The sequence below is a fragment of the Hyperoodon ampullatus genome, assembly GCF_949752795.1.
Source record: "Hyperoodon ampullatus genome assembly, chromosome: 5".
Classification (NCBI taxonomy): Eukaryota; Metazoa; Chordata; class Mammalia; order Artiodactyla; family Ziphiidae; genus Hyperoodon; species Hyperoodon ampullatus.
In genome coordinates this window covers 53,368,876-53,390,208 of record NC_136918.1, presented here as the reverse complement: position 1 = coordinate 53,390,208, position 21,333 = coordinate 53,368,876, and positions in this window count along the sequence as shown.

Below are 21,333 nucleotides of genomic sequence, written 5' to 3'. Positions count from 1 at the left end.
GAATTGATTGTTAAAAATGAACAAAAGTAATAAGTTCCTAAGCAAACCAAAGAAGCAAAAAGAGAGAGAACACAAATTAACAATATAAAGAATGAAAGAGGACACATTACTACAGATTCCACAAAAATTAAAATGGGATGGCCAAGGGGAGCTTCAAGATGGCGGAAGAGTAAGATGTGGAGATCATCTTCCTCCCCACAAATACAACAGAAATACATCTACATGTGGAACAACTCCTACAGAACACCTACTGAATGCTGGCAGAAGACCTCAGACCTGCCAAAAGGCAAGAAAGTCCCCACGTACCTGGGTAGGGCAAAAGAAAAAAGAATAAACAGAGACAAAAGAATAGGGATGGGATCTGCAGCTCTGGGAGGGAGCTGTGAAGGAGGAAATGTTTCCACACACTAGGAAGCCCCTTCGCAGGCAGAGACTGCGGGTGGCGGAGCGGGGGAGCTTTGGGGCTGCGGACGAGAGCACAGCAACAGGGGTGCGGAGGGCAAAGCGGAGAGATCCCCGCACAGAGGATCGGTGCGGACCAGCACTCACCAGCCCAAGAGGCTTGTCTGCTCACACGCCGGGGTGGGAGGGGGGCTGGGAGCTGAGAGGGAGAGGACTGGGGTTGGCTGCGTGAACACAGCCTGAAGGGGCTAGTGCGCCACAGCTAACCGGGAGGGAGTCTGGGAAAAAGTCTGGAGCTGCCGAAGAGGCAAGAGACTTTTTCTTGCCTCTTGTTTCCTGGTGCGAGAGGAGAGGGGATTAAGAGCGCTGCCTAAAGGAGCTCCAGAGACTGGCGTGAGGTGCGGCTATCAGCACGGACCCGAGAGACGGGCATGAGAAGCTAAGGCTGCTGCTGCCGCCAACAAGAAGCCTGTGTGCAAGCACAGGTCACTATCCACACCTCCCCTCCTGGGAGCCTATGCAGCCCACCACTGCCAGGGTCCCGTGATCCAGGGACAACTTCCCCGGGAGAATGCACAGTGCGCCTCAGGCTGGTGAAACGTCATGCCGGCCTCTGATGCCGCAGGCTTGCCCCGCATCCGTACCCCTCCCTCCCCCCCTGGCCTGAGTCAGCCAGAGCCCCTGAAATCAGCTGCTCCTTTAACCCCGCCCTGTCTGAGTGAAGAACAGACGCCCTCAGGCGACCTACACGCAAGAGACAGAGCGATATCCAAAGCTGAACCCCAGAAGCTGTGCGAACAAAGAAGAGAAAGGGAAATCTCTCCCAGCAGCCTCAGGAGCAGCAGATTAAAACTCCACAATCAACTTGATGTACCCTGAATCTGTGGAATACCTGAATAGACAACGAATCATCCCAAATTGAGGAGGTGGACTTTGGGAGCAGTGATACATATATATTTTTTTCCCTTTTTCTCTTTTTGTGAGTGTATATGTGTCTGCTTCTCTGTGTGATTTTGTCTGTATACCTTTGCTTTTACCATTTGTCCTAGGGTTCTGTCTGTTTTTTGTTGTTGTTGTTGTTTTTTAGTACAGTTTTCAGCACTTGTTATCATTGGTGGATTTGTTTTTTGGTTTTGTTGCTCTCTTCTTTTTTTTTTTCTTACTACTTTTAAAAAAATGTGTTTCAATAATTATTTTTTATTTTAATAACTTTACATTATTTTAATTTTCTCTATTTTATTTTATTTTATCTGCTTCTTTCTTTTTTTTCTCCCTTTTATTGTGAGGCGTGTGGATGACAGACCGTTGGTGTTCCAGTCAGGCGTCAGGGTTGTGCCTCTGAGGTGGGAGAGCAAAATTCAGGACACTGGTCCACAAGAGACCTCCCAGCTCCACGTAATATCAAACGGCAAAAACCTCCCAGTGATCTCCATCTCAACGCCAAGACCCAGCTTCACTCAAGGACGAGGAAGCTACAGTGCTGGACACCTTGGACACCAAACAACTAGCAAGTCAAGAACATAACACCATCCATTAGCAGAGAGGCTGCCTAAAATCATAATAACGCCACAGACACCCCAAAACACACCACCAGACATGGACCTGCCCAACAGAAAGACAAGTTCCAGCCTCATCCACCAGAACAAAGGTACTAGTCCCCTCCACCAGGAAGCCTACACAACCCACTGAACGAAACTTAGCCACTGGGAACAGACACCAAAAACAACGATAACTACAAATGTGCAGCCTGCGAAAATGAAACCCCAAACACAATAAGATAAGCAAAATGAGAAGACAGAGAAAACACAGCAGGTGAAGGAGTAAGGTAAAAACCCACCAGACATAACAAATGAAGAGGAATTAGGCAGTCAACCTGAAAAAGAATTCAAAATAATGATAGTAAAGATGATGCAAAATCTTGGAAATAGAATGGAGAAAATACAAGAAATGTTTAACAAGGACCTAGAAGAACTAAAGAGCAAGCAAACAGTGATGAACAACACAATAAATGAAATTAAATATTCTCTAGAAGGCATCAATAGCAGAATAACTGAGGCAAAAGAACGGATAAGTGACCTGGAAGATAAAATAGTGCAAATAACTACTGCAGAGCAGAATAAAGTAAAAAGAATGAAAAGAATTGAGGACAGTCTCAGGGACCTCTGGTACAACATTAAATGCACCAACATTCGAATTATAGGGGTCCCAGAAGAAGAAGAGAAAAAGAAAGGGACTGAGAAAATATTTGAAGACATTATAGTTGAAAACTTCCGTAATATGGGAAAGAAATAGTTAATCAAGCCCAGGAAGCACTGAGAGTCCCATACAGGATAAATCCAAGGAGAAACACGCCAAGACACATATTAATCAACCTACCAAAATTAAATACAAACAAAAATATTAAAAAGCAGCAAGGGAAAAACAACAAATAACACAGAAGGGAATCCCCATAAGGTTAACATCTGATCTTTCAGCAGAAACTCTGCAAGCCAGAAGGGAGTGGCAGGACATTTTTAAAGTGATGAAAGGGAAAAACCTAAAACCAAGATTACTCTACCCAGCAAGGATCTCATTCTGATTCAATGCAGAAATCAAAAGTTTTACAGACAAGCAAAAGCTAACAGAATTCAGCACCGCCAAACCAGCTTTACAACAAATGCTAAAGGAACTTCTCTAGGCAGGAAACACAAGAAAAGGAAAGGACCAACAATAACAACCCCAAAACAATTAAGAAAATGTAATAGGAACATACATATCGATAATTAACTTAAATGTAAATGGATTAAATGCTCCAACCAAAAGAACTAGACTGGCTGAATGGATACAAAAACCACACCCATATATATGCTGTCTACAAGAAACCCACTTCAGACCTAGGGACAATACAGACTGAAAGTGATGGGATGGAAAAAGATATTCCATGAGAATGGAAATCAAAAATAAGCTGGAGTAGCAATTCTGATATAAGACAAAATGGACTTCAGAATAAAGACTATGACAAGATAAAAAGAACGACACTACGTAATGATCAAGGGATCAAACTAAGAAGAAGATATAACAATTGCAAATATTTATGAACCCAACATAGGAGCACCTCAATACATAAGGCAAGTAGTACCAGCCATAAAGAGGGAAATCGACAGTAACACAATCATAGTAGGGGACTTTAACACCCCACTTTCACCAATGGACAGATCATCCAAAATGAAAATAAATAAGGAAACACAAGCATTAAATGATACATTAAACAAGATAGATTTAATTTATATTTATAGGACATTCCATCCAAAAAAAACAGAATACACATTCTTCTCATATGCTCATGGAACCTTCTCCAGGATAGATCATATCTTGGGTCACAAATCAAGCCCTGGTAAACTTAAGAAAATTGAAATCGTATGAACTATCTTTTCTGACCACAGCACTATGAGACTAGATATCAATTACAGGAAAAAAATCTGTAAAAAATACAAACACAGGGGCTTCCCTTGTGGTGCAGTGGTTGAGAGTCCACCTGCCAATGCAGGGGACATGGGTTTGTGCCCTGGTCCGGGAAGATCCCACATGCCACGGAGCGGCTGGGCCCGTGAGCCATGGCCGCTGACCCTGCATGTCCGGAGCCTGTGCTCCGCAATGGGAGAGGCCACAACAGTGAGAGGCCAGTGTACCACAAAAAAAAAAAAAAAAAAATACAAACACTTGGAGGTTAAAAAATACACTACTTAATAACCAAGAGATCACTGAAGAAATCAAAGAGAAATCAAAAAATACCTAGAAGTAAATGACAATGAAAACACGATGACCCAAAACCTATGGGATGCAACAAAAGCAGTTCTAAGAAGGAACTTTAGAGCAATACAATCCTAACTTAAATAACAAGAAACGTCTCAAACAAACAACCTAAACTTACACCTAAAGCAATTAGACAAAGAAAAAGAAAAAAAAACCAAAGTTAGCAGAAGGAAAGAAATCATAAAGATTAGATCAGAAAAAAATGAAAAAGAAATGATAGCAAAGATCAATAAAACTAAAACCTGGTTCTTTGAGAAGATAAACAAAATTGATAAACCATTAGCCAGACTCATCAAGAAAAAGAGGGAGAGTACTCACATCAATAAAATTAGAAATGAAAAAGGAGAAGTAACAACTGACACTGCAGAAATACAAAGAATCATGAGAGATTACTACAAGGAACTATATGCCAATAAAATGAGCAACCTGGAGAAAATGGACAAATTCTTAGAAATGCACAACCTTCTGAGAGTGAACCAGGAAGAAATAGAAAATATGAACAGACCAATCACAAGCACTGAAATTGAGACTGTGATTAAAAATCTTCCAACAAACAAAAGCCCAGGACCAGAAGGCTTCACAGGCGAATTCTATCAAATATTTAGAGAAGAGCTAACACCTATCTTTCTCAAACTCCTCTAAAATATAGCAGAGGGAGGAACACTCTCAAAATCATTCTACGAGGGCTTCCCTGGTGGCGCAGTGGTTGAGAGTCTGCCTGCCAATGCAGGGGACGCGGGTTCGAGCCCTGGTCCGGGAAGATCCCACATGCTGCGGAGCGGCTGGGCCCGTGAGCCACAACTACTGAGCCTGCGTGTCCGGAGCCTGTGCTCCGTAACAAGAGAGGCCGCGATAGTGAGAGGCCCGCGCACTGCGATGAAGAGTGGCCCCCGCTCGCCGCAACTGGAGAAAGCCCTCGCACAGAAACGAAGACCCAACACAGCCAAAAATAAATAAATAATAATTAAAAAATAATAATAATAATAATTTCCAGACCAAAAAAAAAAAAAAATCATTTTACGAGGCCAATATCACCATGATACCAAAACCAGATAAAGATGTCACAAAGAAAGAAAACTACAGGCCAATATCACTGATGAACGTAGATGCAAAAATCCTCAATAAAATACTAGCAAACAGAATCCAACAGCACATTAAAAGGGTTATAAAACCCATGATAAAGTAGGGTTTATCGCAGTAATGCAAGGATTCTTCACTATATGCAAATCAATCAATGTGATACACCATATTAACAAATTGAAGGAGAAAAACCATATGATCATCTCAATAGATGCAGAGAAAGCTTTCAACAAAATTCAACACCCATTTATGATAAAAACCCTCCAGAACGTAGGCATAGAGGGAACTTTCCTCAACATAATACAGGCCATAGATGACAAACCCACAGCCAGCATCGTCCTCAATGGTGAAAAACTGAAACCATTTCCACTAAGATCAGGAACAAAAAATGTTTCCCCAATCTCACCACTATTATTCAACATAGTTTTGGAAGTCCTAGCCAGAGCAATTAGAGAAGAAAAAGAAATAAAAGGAATGCAAATGGGAAAAGAGTAAGTAAAGCTGTCACTGTTTGCAGATGACATGATACTATACATAGAGAATCCTAAAGATGCTACCAGAAAACTACTAGAGCTAATCAATGAATTTGGTAAAGTAGCAGGATACAAAATTAATGCACAGAAATCTCTGGCATTCCTATACACTAATGATGAAAAATCTGAAAGTGAAATTAAGAAAACACTCCCATTTACACTGCAACAAAAAGAATAAAATATCTAGGAATAAACCTACCTAAGGAGACAAAAGACCTATATGCAGAAAATTATAAGACACTGATGATAGAAATTAAAGATGGTACAAATAGATGGAGAGATATACCATGTTCTTGGATTGGAAGAATTAACATTGTGAAAATGACTATACTACCCAAAGCAATCTACAGATTCAATGCCATCCCTATCAAACTACCAATGGCATTTTTCACAGAACTAGAATAAAAAATTTCATAATTTGTATGTAAACACAATAGCCCCCGAATAGCCAAAGCAATCTTGAGAAAGAGAAATGGAGCTGGAAGAATCAGGCTCCCTGACTTCAGACTATACAACAAAACTACAGTAATCAAGACAGTATGGTACTGGCACAAAAAAACAGAAATATAGATCAATGGAACAGGATAGAAAGCCCAGAGATAAACCCACACATATATGGTCACCTTATCTTTGATAAAGGAGGCAAGAATATACAGTGGAGAAAAGACAGCCTCTTCAATAAGTGGTACTGGGAAAACTGGACAGCTACATTTAAAAGAATGAAATTGGAACACTCCCTAACACCATACACAACAATAAACTCAAAATGGATTAAAGACCTAAATGTAAGGCCAGACACCATCAAATTCTTAGAGGAAAACATAGGCAGAACACTCTATGACATAAATCACAGCAAGATCCTTTTTGACCCACCTCTTAGAGAAATGGAAATAAAAACAAAAATAAACAAATGGGACCTAATGAAACTTAAAAGCTTTGCACAGTAAAGGAAACCATAAACAAGACAAAAATACAACCCTCAGAATGGGAGAAAATATTTTCAAATGAAGCAACTGACAAAGGATTAATGTCCAAAATTTACAAGCAGTTCATGCAGCTCAATATTAAAAAACAAACAACCCAATACAAAAATAGGCAGAAGACCTAAACAGACATTTCTCCAAAGAAGATATACAGATTGCCAACAAACACATGAAAGAATGCTTGACGTCATTAATCATTAGAGAATGCAAATCAAAACTACAGTGCGATATCATCTCACACCAGTCAGAATGGCCATCATCAAAAAATCTACAAACAATAAATGCTGGAGAGGGTGTGGAGAAAAGGGAACCCTCTTGCACTGTTGGTGAGAATGTATATTGATACAGCCATTATGGAGAATAGTATGGAGGTTCCTTAAAAAACTAAAAATAGAACTACCATATGACCCAGCAATCCCACTACTGGGCATATACCCCGAGAAAACCATAATTCAGAAGAGTCATGTACCAAAATGTTCATCGCAGCTCTATTTACAACTGCCAGGACATGGAAGCAACCTAAGGGTCCATCAACAGATGAATGGATAAAGAAGATGTGGCACATATATACAATGGAATATTACTCAGCCATAAAAAGAAACAAAACTGAGTTATTTGTAGTGAAGTGGATAGACCTAGAGTCTGTCATACAGAGTGAAGTGAGAAAGAGAAAAATAAATACCTTACGCTAACACGTATATATGGAATCTAAAAAATAAAAATAAAAATAAGGTCACGAAGAACCTAGGGACAATACGGGAATAAAGACACAGACCTACTAGGGAATGGACTTGAGGCTATGGCGAGGGGGAAGGGTAAGCTGGGTAAAGTGAGAGAGTGGCATGGACCTATATACAGTACCAAACGTAAAATAGAGAGCTAGTGGGAAGTAGCCACATAGTGCAGGGAGATCAGCTCGGTACTTTGTGACCACCTAGAGGGGTGGAATAGGGAAGGTGGGAGGGAGGGATACGCAAAAGCTAAGAGATATGGGGACATATGTATATATATAACTGACTCACTTTGTTATAAAGCAGAAACTAACACACCATTGTAAAGAAATTATGCTCCAATAAAGATGTTTAAAAAAAATGGGATGGCCAACAAGCACATGAAAAGATGCTCAACATTGCTAATCATCAGAGAAATGCAAATCAAAACCACAATGAGATATCACCTCAACCTGTCACAATGGCTATCATCAAAAAGAACACAAATAACAAACGTTGGAAAGGATGTGGAGAGAAGAGAACCCTCGTACACTGTTGGTGGGGATGCTAATTGGTGCAGCCACTGTGGAAAACAGTATGGAGGTTTTTTCAAAAACTAAAAAATATACCCAGCAATTCTACTTCTAACTATATATCCAAAAACAAAAATCAAAAACACTATTTTGAAAAGATACATGCACCTCAATGTTCATAGCAGCATTATTTACAATAGCCAAGATATAGAAGCAACTTGTGTCCATCAACAGATGAATGCATAAAGAAGGTGTGCTTCATATATACAATGGAATATTACTCAGCCATAAACAAGGAATGAAATTTTGCCATTTGAAGCAACATGGATGGAGAGCATTATGCTAAGTGAAGTAAGTCAGGCAGAGAAAGACAAATACTGTATGCTTTCATTTATATGTGGAATCTATAAAATACAATAAACTAGTGAATGTAACAAAAAAGAAGACTCACAGATAGAACAAACTAGAGGTTACCTATGGCAGGGGTAGGGGTAATATAGGGGTGGGAGATTGGGAGGCACAAACTATTGGGTATAAGATAGGCTCAAGGATGTATTGCACAACACAGAAATATAGCCAATATTTTATAATAACAGTAAATGGGAAGTAACCTTTAAAATTATATAAATATTAAATTTTTAAAAATAAATAAAAGTAAATATTACAAGGGTAGTATGCTCATATGGCAAGAATCATGAAACTGGAAGTTTAAGGATCTCCTTACTAAGGTAAAGAGCATGAAGGATTTGCAATTCAAAGATTTCTTAAGGCAAATGCCAAGCTTCCATGGTGCCTGTGTATGTGATGATTAAAAGGGGTAGGGGAGATAAATAATAAATCACTTTACCTCAAAAAATATAAAATGGTAATAAAAGTGTACTTTGAAAAACTGTCATAAAGTATGATATTGAGATTAAATGGACAAATTTCAAGGAGAAATAGAAAGTCTGATTAGTTCTATATCTTATAATAAGATTTAATCTGTATTATAGCAACTTCTCAGAAAGATAACTACAGGTCCATATAACATTACTGGTAAATTCTGTCAAGCATGGAAAAAATAAGACCAATTTGATACAAAACATTCTAGAAATTAAAAAAGATAAAACATTTCCAATTTCTTCTGGGAGGCCACCTTAACCTTAAGAATATAGAAGAAAATCACAGAACAATGACAAATACTGATGCAAAATTGCTAAACTAAACATAACAAATTAAGCTCCAATTTACAATGTTGAGGAAGTTTCCCTCTGTAACTAGTTTACTGAGAGATTTTACCAGCAATGTATGTTGGACACTAAATGTTTCTTTCTTTCTGCATTTCTTGAAATGATCATAGGAATTTTCATTTTTAGTCTATTAATGTGGTGGATTACTCTTAAGGATTTGTGAATGTAAAAGCAATATTACATTCCTGGGATAAAACACATTCAGTCATGATGTATTATCCTTTTTATATATTGTTGGATTCTATTTGCTGAAATTTTGTTAAGAATGTTTGTATCTATGTGTCTGAAGACAATTCTCCATGGGTTTTTCTATACATCTCCTGAGTTCCTCTCTGCAGCTCTCTTCTCTCATGTACTTTACCTTGTGATCTCTAGCATCCTTAGCTTCCCCAGATTCCTACCTCTGCCTCTTCATTTTAGGAAGATCATCAAGTTCTTCCTGGGTTCCCCCTCCTTATGCAGAAACCTGGAAATGCTCCAGACATTAAGCTGGGGCAAGCACAGTGCTCACCTGATTTGTTTTCAGTCTCTCAAGAATGGATCAGTGTCTTTTACTGACTGAAGATCAATGTTTTGAGATACATCATTTTGTATATTTTGTCTTTTTCTTGTTTTTTTTTTAGTTGTTTCAGGTGGGAAGATAAATCCAATTCCTGCCACCCATATTGTACTGAAGTAGAATTAGACTTTTATTCCATATTTAATTTTATTCTTCAATAAATCTCCCAAGCTCCCTCTCTCAGCTAAAGGTATCACCATCCACACAGTTGCTCACACCAGAAAGTTGGTGTTATCCGTGATTCTTCCCATTTGTTCACTTGTACAATCCAAGCCAGTCTTACCAAGTCTTCTCCAAAATATACCAATAATATATTGACTTTTTGCCACTAGCATTGCCACCACCTCTAGATCAAGTCACATGTAGGTATGTGAATTTGCATAATATGACCTCTGAAAGGCATCAGTTTTCCAGAATCCATAAAGGAACTCTGATAGATAGTATCAGAGAACTTCTAAAATACAAGGTGAATATAGGAGGTTCTACATTTATGCTGGTCTATATGAAAGTGAAAACAAACTTCATTAAGAGTAGGAAAGAAAGGAATCCAAATTTTGATAGAAAGGGGGCAAAAGGAAAATCAACCATACCTTCTTCTCAATGTATTATTATAATCTGAACAGAACTATTTGCAAGTATCTAGCTACCAAGAATATTAGCTCAAAAATATTCCCTCCCACTCCATCCTCAGTCCCATTCATTGAGGGGAAAACAGCTTGGGAAACAGGAGCAAAAATGCTCCTTAACATTCTTCTTAGGTACAGAGAAATCATTCTGCTATATATAGAATCCCTGCTTATAGTTGAAAGTTCATAGGCATATGCAAATTACTCAATATGTTATTCATTCATTCATCCACTCATTCATAAAACATCTTTGGGTACCTACTATGTTCCAGGATCTTGAGTTCTAGGATTATAATTATGAATAAGACACAGTCATTGTTCTCAGGTAGTTCATCTTCTAATAAACGAAAGTAGACTTATGAATACAAAAACAAAGAAACCATCTCTGGAAAGCTAATTTTTTAAGTGACAATACCTTTTTCTTTTACTTTATACAATCTCAAAGATTGTGTACAAACCTTCAAGATTGAAGGTTGAGGACATGAGCAATTATTTGAGCAATTATTATGAGCAATTATATATTATATGAGCAATTATTTCCACCAAGATCTTGTGCTAGTGCAAAAGAACTCTAAGAACAACATTTTAGGCACTTACACAATCAAAATGTTTAAAGTATGACTTATTACTTCTTCAGCTATCTTGTATTTTGGCCTGTGAGCTCCTACTCTGCTGGAGATAGCAGCTTATCTCTTTTGTTGATGTGTATGGGAAAGGGCTAATGACCGACCTTGTTCATTTTGGGCAAAATTATTTAATGTAAATACGTGTTAAAGAAAACTACATTTTAACATATTCTGGGTGTTTATATTTTGTTTGGTAGTTTTAATTTTCTGAACTGGTAGATGTCTTCATGATAACATCTTAAAAAATCAGAGTACCAGTATCAGGTCTTATGCTAAAGATTTAACTTACAGTATCAACTAGGATTGTATTTAATGGCAAAAATCAAAAACTAGTACTGACACAAATAAGTTAGAAAATTATTTGTTTAAAACACAAATTCTGGGCTTCTCTGGTGGCGCAGTGGTTGAGAGTCCGCCTGCCGATGCAGGGGACACGGGTTCATGCCCCGGTCCGGGAAGATCCCACATGCCCCAGAGCAGCTGGGCCCATGAGCCATGGCCACTGAGCCTGCGCGTCCGGAACCTGTGCTCCACAACGGGAGAGGCCACAACAGTGAGAGGCCCGTGTACCGCAAAAAAAAAAAAAAAAAAAAAAATCTGAAGGTAGGCTGTTTGGGGTTATACAAGCTGCAAAAACGTCAAAGAGGGGCACTGTTCCTTCTGTCTTTTTATTCCAATTTAAAATTTTGGCTTTCACCCACAGGATGTTAAGATAGCCTCTGTACTTCTATTAATCAAAACCATTTTTGATATTCCACATAGGAATCATGGAGTAGGGCAAATGAGATGTCAGGTGAGTTTGCGCATTATATAAACTTCCTGGCAACATTACCCAAAGTCTTTCTCTTATATCATTGGCTAAACTGGAGTCACAGTTGTAAAAGACGGACATATTTGTAAAAGGACATACTTGTAAAAGTCATACTTGTAAAAGAAACTTGAAGGACCAAGACAGCCAGGGAACATCCCTACTTCTATCACCAGGGAAAACACAAGAGACTGGGACTTCAGAAGAATCTACACACATTACCTCACTGGATCCTTATACAAACTTAGTGAAGTATGTATGGAGCACCTACATTGGAGCTATGGATTTTCAAGTGTTATAATATTTTTCTCATTACTTTCTGATTTTACAAAGAGCAGCATCAAGAAGGATGCCTTAAATATTAAACTTTTAGTTGTGCGTGGGGACAGGAAGCAGAGAATAGAAGCAGGCAAGGCTAATTTACCACAGGAAACATGAAGGAGCTTATGCTTGATTTTGCTTTGAGAAGCAGATATGAGAGGAGCATGAACGAGGCATGATGACTAAATATAATATGCTGCCCTGGATGGGATCATGGAACAGGAAAAGGTCATTAGGTAAAAACTAAGAAAATCTAAATAAAGCATGGACTTTAGTTGATATGAATATATCAGTATTGGCCTATTAATTGTATCCAGTGTACCATACCAGTGTCAGATGTTAACAACAGAGGAAACTGGGTGTGTAGTATATGGGAACTATTAATTTTTCTGTAAATCAAAAGCTGTTCTAAAAATAAAGTTTATTTAAAAGAAAAAAATCAGTGCAATACCTAAAATTGTCTACTTGAACTCTTAGAAGAAAAATAGCATGACTGAAAGAGTTATCAATGATGGACATTTATACACTTTTCAAACTTCAAATTCATATATATACATATATGAATGCACAGATTAGTCTCTGCACACTACAGATTTAGAAATTCTATAAATTCATATGAAAGCACATCATATTCCATAACCAGGAAAAGACATTTAACATAGCAGAAAAGACATTTAGTTGCACAGTGATTCCAATTAAATAAAAAATAAAGGCTTAAAAGCAATTACAAAGGGTTTTAGAGTCTCCACAAAGAAAGTCATGTAATTTTTATTTAATTATGTAGATGCTTTATTTTGATTAATAAAAATAGATAATAAATTAGATTTAAGTACTCAAGGAAAGGCCAAGCCTCACCTGGTCCCTTGTTGTCAATTGTATGTCTACCTCATGGCATAGTCTATTTAAAAGTGTATTAAAACACTTATTTTTGTTAAATTAATATAAAGTGTTCTAAAATTAATGTCTTGACACTTTGTGTCAATATTGTAAGTAATACTCAAAATAAGGTCACTTTCTCTATATTAAGACAATGGAACAAAAGATGGCAAAAATATATATACATAGGGATGACTCAATTTTTGCACCACATTGAACTGATTAAGAGTAACACTTGGTTTCAGACAGACCTAGGAACTCACCAGGTTCTGTCGCTCACCAAGTCTCAGTTTTCTCACCTATTAGATATAACAAGAGTACCTAAATAATCAGGCTGTTGTGAGAATAAATGAGTTAATTCTGTAAAATATCAGGCATATAGTCTCAGGAATTGACAACTGCACTTCTCTTCACAAGTAATCCAGGTCACATGTCTTTACTGTGTTAGTGAAAGGGCCTTATTTCCATTAACACAGTAAAGAAAGCAAAGACTTGCTTCACTTAGCACGTTCGTAGGGCAGGGCCTAGAGCTAAATCCTTTAGCACTGAGTTGGCAGCAGGCATCCAGCTCAGAGTCCTGCTGCAGGATTCGCATGTAAATAGGACAGCCTTTTCCTTCCAAGAGTCTTACAGCAGCAGAAGGCTTATTAAGCTCTTAAGCAGAAACCTGGAGAAGACTGAAGAAGACTGGAGAAGGACAGTCTCAAATCCAAGGTGAAGCAATTGTGTGGGATCAATAAGGAGAGAAGCCATCAGAAGTACCAAGTGCCCTAGCGGCTCCTTTGCAAATGACTCCAGCTTGGAACATCTGCTCTAAATTTTCTGCTTTGGTCCACATCTTAGTAGGCAATTCAGATTTGCACACAAGTAACTGTAATTCTAGCCAATTAGTCTGGCAGACTTATTGCTCTGGGGCTAGGAAGATTTACCCATTTTGTGGTCAGACACATGAATCCCAATGCTTTTTCATGTAATAGCTATACCCTTGGGCTCTTCAAAATCAGTTTTTTCACCTATTAAAAGGAAGTAATAACTTCTACCAAATATGTTTGTCATGATGACAAAATAAAAGAGATAAATATAAGGAATGTATCACATTTATAATAAATAATAAATAAGGAGCTTTATTATTATAATGATCATCAGCAAACTGTAGTAAAAATGGGAAGCCTGCTGGAGAAGGAACAGGCAAGAGAGAGAAGATTCTTGGGAAGAGAATTTCACATAGCTGAAATCTCCAGGAAAGGAGCAGCACCAGAAGTGTCACATATACTGCAAGAATGGCAGATGGTTGGTAATATCAGAGTGCATGGTTGAAGCTGAGAAAGGAGGAAGCTAGTACGAGTTCAGTTTGGAAAGATAAGGTCAAGAGCCATGCCATAAATTTCACTGCCTGACACATCACTGGGGTCATCATTTCAAATGTCAGGGATCCTATGATAGAAAAAGATATACCCATAGCCAAATGCCTGTTGAATATGCAATAAAAATTAGCCTTTGATTTTTTTTTTTAACTTTTGCTTGTGCAGTTTGCCTCTTTATTCTCTAAAGTTTCATTTTGGTGTGATGGAAATAATCCAAAATTAGATGATGGTGATGGTTGGCCAACTCAGCGAATATACTAAAAACCATTGAGTTAGACACTTTAAATGGGTGAAACTTTGATATGTAAATTAAATCTCAACAAAGCTGTAAAGACATGGAGTAAAAAAAATAACTTCTTGTTAACTGAGATTTCTGGGAAGCAATATAGAATAACAAAAAATGAGAATTTTATAATCTGAGAAACCAGGACATATATTTTTGATAGCCCTTTACAGCTGAGTGACACTTAGCTCTGTCACTTGACAGTGGCAAGTTATTTGACCATTCTGGGACCATTTTTCTCATTGTTGCAATGAGGGTTAGTACTCTTCTGGCAGTGGTGCTGCTAGGACTGCGTGAGAATATAAATGTAAATGTGCCGGCACAGTCCATGACAGCCGTTCAGTAAACAACGACAGCTATCATTTTAATTTTATTATTATTTGTAAAACAACAGCTCTCATCTATTAAGGCTAATGCAAAGCAGCGTGACAAACTTTTATGGTTCTGAGTGTAGAAACCATAAACTGGAGCACGTCAGCTTTGGTCAGGTCAGAGCTTGCAGTCTGACCCTGGGGCCATTGTCCAAGTCTTGCCCCCCAGTAACAGCTCCTGTTACTCCTACTCAGACCTGCATATATACAAGCATTCAAACAAAATCATTTCTTGAATAATTCAGCCAGAGGTTGTGACACTGGACAAAACCTTGTTATTTTCACTCCCTCTACAGCAAATTTGATATTTCTCACAGAAAGTATACCTGACAGACTTGCTTTCCAGGTCAGCAGAGACTTCCATACTCATACAGACTCTGCTACCTTGCATTATTTATTTAAGGAAGTGAGGCAAAGGAAAAGAAGCTAAATTCAGAAACTGAAATTTCCCATGAAGAACAAAAGCTAGCCACTAAATTCACAGGGCCTACATGCTACAGGAAAAAAAAAAAAAGCCAATTACTGATGAACTTGAAGAAACTTGCAATATTCTGTCAAAATAAAGCCTGAGATTTTGATTAATTGTTGTATTTCATTTCACTCTATAGGTTTGGCTTTTTATAATAAACACACAAAAATCACCATAATGTAGCAAAAATATTTAAAATTTTAGTATGGCTCTGGTGATATTTTGAAAGGTGTTCAAACTATAAATTATGAGTGTTTCTTGCATAGCTCTCATTTTCACAGAGGTTCTCTACTCCACCCCACACAACCACCTAGTGGATAAGTTATTGTTATCACCATTTTCACCCACTTTTTGTTAATGAGGAATCAGACTCAAAGAGGAAAAGTAACTTACCTAAAGACACAGCTAATAAGTGACAGAGACAAGACTCCAACTCAAATCTTCTGATTCGTGCTATTTTCCCAGAATAATCTCTAGAGGTATTGAGATTTCACATCACATGTCCACTGAATCTCAATATATGGGATTATAAAATTTAAATATGAGGGAAAATCTATGTAAAAAGAGCAAAATAAGCCTGAATAATTACTCTCCTTTTCCCTTAACTAACAAAATAGCAAACAAACAAGCAAAAGAATATTTTTTTTAAAAAAACTACCTGACAGCAGCCAAAAAGTGAACACTGTCTATGCCCCCAAACTTCAAAACTCCTAGTCAAAGAAGGAAAGATAAGATTTTACAGGGAAGAGGGAAGAGGGAAGAGGCCCCGTACAAAACAGTGCAGCAAAATTCCTGAGAACTCTCAGGAAATCTCTCAAATACAAAGAAAGAAACTGCGAGAGTAGTGTCTTTGTTCCAATCCTGACTGAGGAGTAATGGAAACACTTATTGGGGAAAATAAGTAAATGGGGAAAATGAACAAAAGGACTGATGGACAGAAATAAAGCCTCTCCAACCACATGCGGACCTGGAAAAATGGGCTAAAATCTACATGTTCCCCATGGGAATGGAAATTCCAACTTCCCAACCGAAAGGAGTGAAATGTCATACAATACATTTCATAGACTTTCAGAAAAGTGTAGATCAAGTAAATCGGGGTACCTCTGCATTTGAGTTCCCCTCTCCCTCTGACAATTCTCCAGGCTACAAGAAAATAGAAAGCATATGAAAGGCCCAGTCTTCATACTGTTGCTGAAGGAGAAAAGACACAATTCTCAAAGACAGTGAGACACTACACCAGACTGAATTAAAGCCTTGCACAGAACCACCCAAGCAAAAGCAGGATGACAGAATTGATATGGCAACTAAACAAAGGTACTGCAGTAAAAAGAAAAGGAAAATCTTTTGTATGATAAAAATCTAACCTAGAAAGAAACATATCCCCTCAGCAAAGAGAAGAAAAATCATCACGCTATAGAACAAATTTTTGAGTATCAGCTGAACCAACAGGAACTGAAAACTGATCTTGTATCATGTTTAGAATAAGATTTTTTTAAACGGTGTGAGGGATTACTGACCTACATGTATATGTATGATATTGAGGATCATATTTATTTAAAAATGATATATTGAAAAATTAATATTCCAGACAAAGAGACACGTGTTAATTATAGCAATAGCATGATGTATTTAAACAAAAAGGAGAAAGAAAAAAGAAAAGACACAGAGGTTTACAGAGATTAAGTAGCATATTCAGGTGTGTGAAGCTAGTGAATATCACAGCCAGGATATCTCCCCAAAAAGTGTTAGGGTATTTATAGAATTGCTTCCAAACTGATGTAAGAATTTAAAGACTAAGTGTATCTACCTACTCCATAAACCCTCCTCATGGATAGTTCAAACTAACAACTCCAAGAATTTTAAAAAGAAAGTAGGACCCATTGGCTGGGTTTTGTGGACAAAGAAAAAAAAAAGTAGAAATTGATTCAAATTGCCATATTTCATTTTCTCCCCTAGGTCAAACAGAAAGATACTTTCATTATCCAGGTGTTCACTCAGAGCTGGCCAACTGACCGTCATGAACCCAACCCAGCAGCTATTGAGCCTCCACTTTTTTCTACTTTGCTGGTTCTTACAGCGGGAGTAATTGGACTCATGTTGGGTCTGGAGACATCATCTTAACAACCAAGAGGTATAACCCTAACCTCTGGCCAGGATCCAGATTCTTATAATCCTCTGCCTACACCAAGCAGATCTGCTTCAATCTGTTCTCTGTTCTCCAAGCTGTATCTACCTATCAGTGCACTCACCAGGATAGATTAGTCTCTGCTGTGATAATTTTTAAAGAATCACTCTCTGTATATCTCCTCTGGGTACTGGTGGGCATTTCTGACTTCTGCTGTCCTCACTTTCCCATCTAGAAAATCACAACGGCAGTAGCAGTGGACTGGAGTGTGGTGCATCAACAGTTAAATGTTTCCACCAAGATGTGGCACATATGATGACTTCTTGAGCAGAGCAAGTCAACTCAGTGGCCTAATTTCAAGGACAAAGAGAAGTATAATCTCCCATATGCCAAATACTAGAGCAGAACTAAGTATCGAGTATTAGAAGTAAGATCTTCTGCAATCAAAATCATTAACTGAGTTCTAATTAAGTCCTAAATAGAGGTGTGGGAGTATACTATCATTAACTTGGCTATCTTAAGTAAAAAAATTTTTAATTCATACTGTCAAGTATTGCTAAACTGTACAAAGTTACATTTGACTTACTGCCAACTTTAAACTAAAGCATGTGTTATCCTAGAATACAATCAGAGTCATTTTTATGCCTTTATTAAGAAGATGAAATTGTAATGACATTATGGTAGCTACTCTCCATATAAAGACCAACACCTTGCTTCCTTTTTTTCTTGGTCTCTCCCAGGTAACATCATCACAAAGAGGAATTTCTAAAATTGAAATCGTTGAAATGAGACACCTAAAGACCAAAGCAAGCACAGGTGAAAGAGAACCACTTTCTTCTTGTGTGACTTTCCCTGAGGGTTTTGGTCTCTCTGGTAGCGCAGCTGTTGTCCACACAGTAGGATGTTGTTGGGATAAGTGACAGTGATAGAAAAAGGAAAACTGTATCCCATATTTTTGAGCACAATATTGCTGTAGCTCAGGAACTTGGGCCAAGTGAACAGGGAAAGTATCCAAAATTGGCCAAGAAATGTTTCTTTCAAGGTACTTTATCCATGACAGTTGTTGTGGTAGTTAATTTTATGTTCAACTTGACTGGGCCACGGGGTACCCAAATATTTGCTCAACATTATTCTGGGCATGTCAGTGACAGTATTTCTGGATGAGATTAACATTTGGATTGGTAGACTGAGTAAAGCAGCTTGCCCTCCCTAAAGTTGGTGGCTCTCATACAATCAACTGAAGGCCTGAATGGAACAAAAATGTGGCCCTCCCACAAGAAAGGGGGAACTCCTTCTGCCTGTTTGAGTTGGGACATGGGTCTTCTCATGCCTTTATAGTTGAGCTGAAATATTGGTTCTTCCTGAGTCTTGAGCCTGCCAGCTTTTGGACTAGAACTTGTACCATGAGCTTGCCTGGTTCTCAGGCCTTTGATTGTGGACTGGACTTACACCACTGGTTCTCCTGGATCCCCAGGTTGCCAACTGCAAATATTGAGGTTTCTCAGCCTCCTTAATCACGTGATCCAATTCCTTATCATAAATCTCTTTCTATATACACGCATCCTATTCATTCTGTTTCTCTAAAGAACCCTGACTAATACAGTTGTCAATTGTTTTCTAATCAGCTAATGTTTCCAATGGCTGGGTTATCTAACATAATAACAAAGTAAGACATGTGCACCATTGTTTAAACCAGTGCTTCTCAAACATTACTGTGCGTATACATTCCTGGGGATCTTGTCAAAATGCAGATTCTGACTCACAGGACTGAGGTGGGGCCTGAGACTCTGCATTTCTGACAAGATCCCAGATGATGCCAACGCCAAGTGCTACAGATCCATGTACCTACTTTGAGCAGCAAAGATGTCAAAACTCCATCTCTACTTCCAAGGAAAGCGACTAGACTTCTACAGGCCTAGCAACCTCTGCTGCATTATTGTCAGTCCTAGGCCCTTTCCTATATCAAGGCAAAGCTGTAGTTAAAAGTATAAATCAGGGGTCATCTGTGAGGGAAATGAATGTCGCTCACAGTAGCTGGTTTCTATTTCCACTGTCAGCAAGCCACAAATTGGTATCTGTCTGTGCATGAAGAAGAAAAATGGAAATGGATAAAAACAAAAGCACTTCCCCTTGGGCAGAAACAATCCACTCTTCCAAGTATTATTTTCTGACTACATAACTGTGACAGGCGGAACTTCATCCTCTAAGTGGAACTAAGTCCACACTGCAATACTTTGCTTCCTTAGAACACTGCCCTATCAATGCATCCTCTTGACAAGTACCTGAGCTTGTTTGCCTATCTCAGCATAACAGAGAAGTGTGCATTTCTGAGCTACTTTTCATGGTGTCAATCCTATTTATTGATAAGAAAAATTATGCCATATATTAAAATGTCATTTAGCCAGTTTTGGAAAGAAAAGCCTTCATTTGTGATAATTCAAATATGCTCTCAATACCCATGTTAGAGGTTACAGAAAACAAAATGTCAACTCCATTTTCCATTTAGTTTTAAGTTAAAAATTTGCAATAACGTGTCCTGACTTGACAAAAGCACTTGTTTAATCAGTAAATGCTACCACGTTTACCCAGCAGACACCAGGCTAATGAAACAGGAAAATTTCACCACGAATGACAAGCGTCAGGTGCAACCTCTATAAGAAAAAAATACATTCTGTTTTATCCAGACTTCTAAACAGTAAGCCTCATGACTAGAGGTAGCAGCCCAGGTTAGAAGACTTGGCGTTTCATCAGATCCATAACCTATTCTTTGGACTGCCCACTATTTTAAACTGTTTTGTGACAGAGAATATCATGCAGGTGTGAAACAAGGGAGTTAAAAGGTGCTTTCACTCACTTTACATTATGAATTCCACCCAGTGAAACTGTTCACTTCTGCTCTTCCCTTTTAACATCATCCTGACTTTCTCATTTCCTCGGCTGCATTGGTAGGTGTTTTGACACTTGACACTTGTAAAGGGAGCAAAAAAAGCAGAATTTTCTATATAGACATTTCTCTGTTTTCTACTACTGCAAAAGAACTCTTCTGAAAAAATCATATGATGGGCTTCCCTGGTGGCGCAGTGGTTGAGGGTCTGCCTGCCGATGCAGGGGACACGGGTTCGTGCCCCGGTCCGGGAAGATCCCACATGCCGCGGAGTGGCTGGGCCCATGAGCCTTGGTCGCTGAGCCTGTGTGTCCGGGGCCTGTGCTCCGCAACGGGAGAGACCACAACAGTGAGAGGCCCGTGTACCGCAAAAAAAAAAAAAAAAAATCAGATGTTCTGATTAGAGAATCTTCATACATGTGGTAGTAATACATTTAAATAGGTGTACCACTAAATCTAGTCTGTGTACAATGTAACATTCTTTGCTGATCTAAAAGACTCTTAACATTCATGACAGATGTGTGGAAGTACTGGTTAATAGTGCAGTCTAGCTGATTAAGTGCAACAGGACATTTTTACTGAGTGCCAAGGCAATAATGGTACCCAGTTGCTAGATTGCTAAAATAAAGTGAGTTATTGGCCCACATAGGTATTATCTAACACCTGGATCATGCTGTTTCTCATACATAGAAAAATCATTAGCCTAATGAGTTAAGGTTGTTTGACACCTTATATACACAGGCTCATGAATTTAGGTAA